The sequence below is a fragment of the Rhinopithecus bieti genome, unplaced genomic scaffold (genome assembly GCF_001698545.2).
Source record: "Rhinopithecus bieti isolate Rb0 unplaced genomic scaffold, ASM169854v2 scaffold_8869, whole genome shotgun sequence".
Taxonomy (NCBI): domain Eukaryota; kingdom Metazoa; phylum Chordata; class Mammalia; order Primates; family Cercopithecidae; genus Rhinopithecus; species Rhinopithecus bieti.
The window spans coordinates 1-1,162 of record NW_016805831.1 but is presented as its reverse complement, the minus strand read 5'-3'; the positions used below and the strand labels follow the sequence as shown (position 1 = coordinate 1,162).

At 45.2% G+C, this 1,162-nt stretch overlaps 1 pseudogene across 1 annotated transcript; it reads left to right on the top strand.

Moving 5' to 3' along the window:
• The first annotated feature begins 365 nt into the window (after window positions 1–365).
• LOC108530760 (cleavage and polyadenylation specificity factor subunit 5 pseudogene) lies at window positions 366–1,155 on the top strand (annotated as a pseudogene). Its single transcript, XR_001885943.1, has one exon. The product of XR_001885943.1 is annotated as a cleavage and polyadenylation specificity factor subunit 5 pseudogene (transcript).
• The last annotated feature ends 7 nt before the right edge of the window (window positions 1,156–1,162 follow it).

The window sequence follows — 1,162 nt, the reverse complement described above, 5'->3', positions numbered from 1 at the left end:
TTCCTGGAGAGTTCTTCAGTTTCATATTTTTTAAATGTTATAATTATAAGTGTAGTTGTTTTATAGTCTGTGTTGGAGTGTCCCCAAGACCACCTCCAGGTTCAGTGATTTGCTAGGAGTCACAGCATTCATTATACAGTCATACTCATGATTAAGGCTTATTACAGTAAAAGAATACACCACAAAATCAGCAAAGGGGAAAAGGTACTTGAGTAGTCTGGAGGAAAACGAGAACAAGGTTCCAAGGGTTTTCTCCCAGTGGAGAAACATGGGACACATTTCTCATAGCAATGAGTCATGACCACACATATGAAGGTTGAATGTTACTAACAAAGGAAGTTCTTTAGAAACTCAGTGCTCTGTTAATGGCGGGCGGTAGCTGCTGAGGGGGTTGCAGATAACCGCTTTCCGCACTGGGAAAGTCTCCCCTGCCTCCCACTTTATGCTCGCTGCCAGCGCCGGAGCTTGCCAGCATGTCTATGGTACCGCCCAATCGCTCGCAGACCGGCTGGCCACGGGGGGTCACTCAGGTGGGCAACAAGTACATCCAGCAGACCAAGCCCCTCACCCTGGAGCGCACCATCAATCTGTACCCTCTTACCAATTATACTTTTGGTACAAAAGAGCCCCTCTATGAGGACAGCTCTGTGGCAGCCAGATTTCAGCGCATGAGGGAAGAATTTGATAAAATTGGAATGAGGAGGACTGTAGAAGGGGTTCTGATTGTACATGAGCACCGGCTACCCCATGTGTTACTGCTACAGCTGGGAACAACTTTCTTCAAACTACCTGGTGGTGAACTTAACCCAGGAGAAGATGAAGTTGAAGGACTAAAACGCTTAATGACAGAGATACTGGGTCGTCAGGATGGAGTTTTGCAAGACTGGGTCATTGATGACTGCATTGGTAACTGGTGGAGACCAAATTTTGAACCTCCTCAGTATCCATATATTCCTGCACATATTACAAAGCCTAAGGAACATAAGAAGTTGTTTCTGGTTCAGCTTCAAGAAAAAGCCTTGTTTGCAGTCCCTAAAAATTACAAGCTGGTAGCTGCACCATTGTTTGAATTGTATGACAATGCACCAGGATATGGACCCATCATTTCTAGTCTCCCTCAGCTGTTGAGCAGGTTCAATTTTATGTACAACTGAATTCCTGA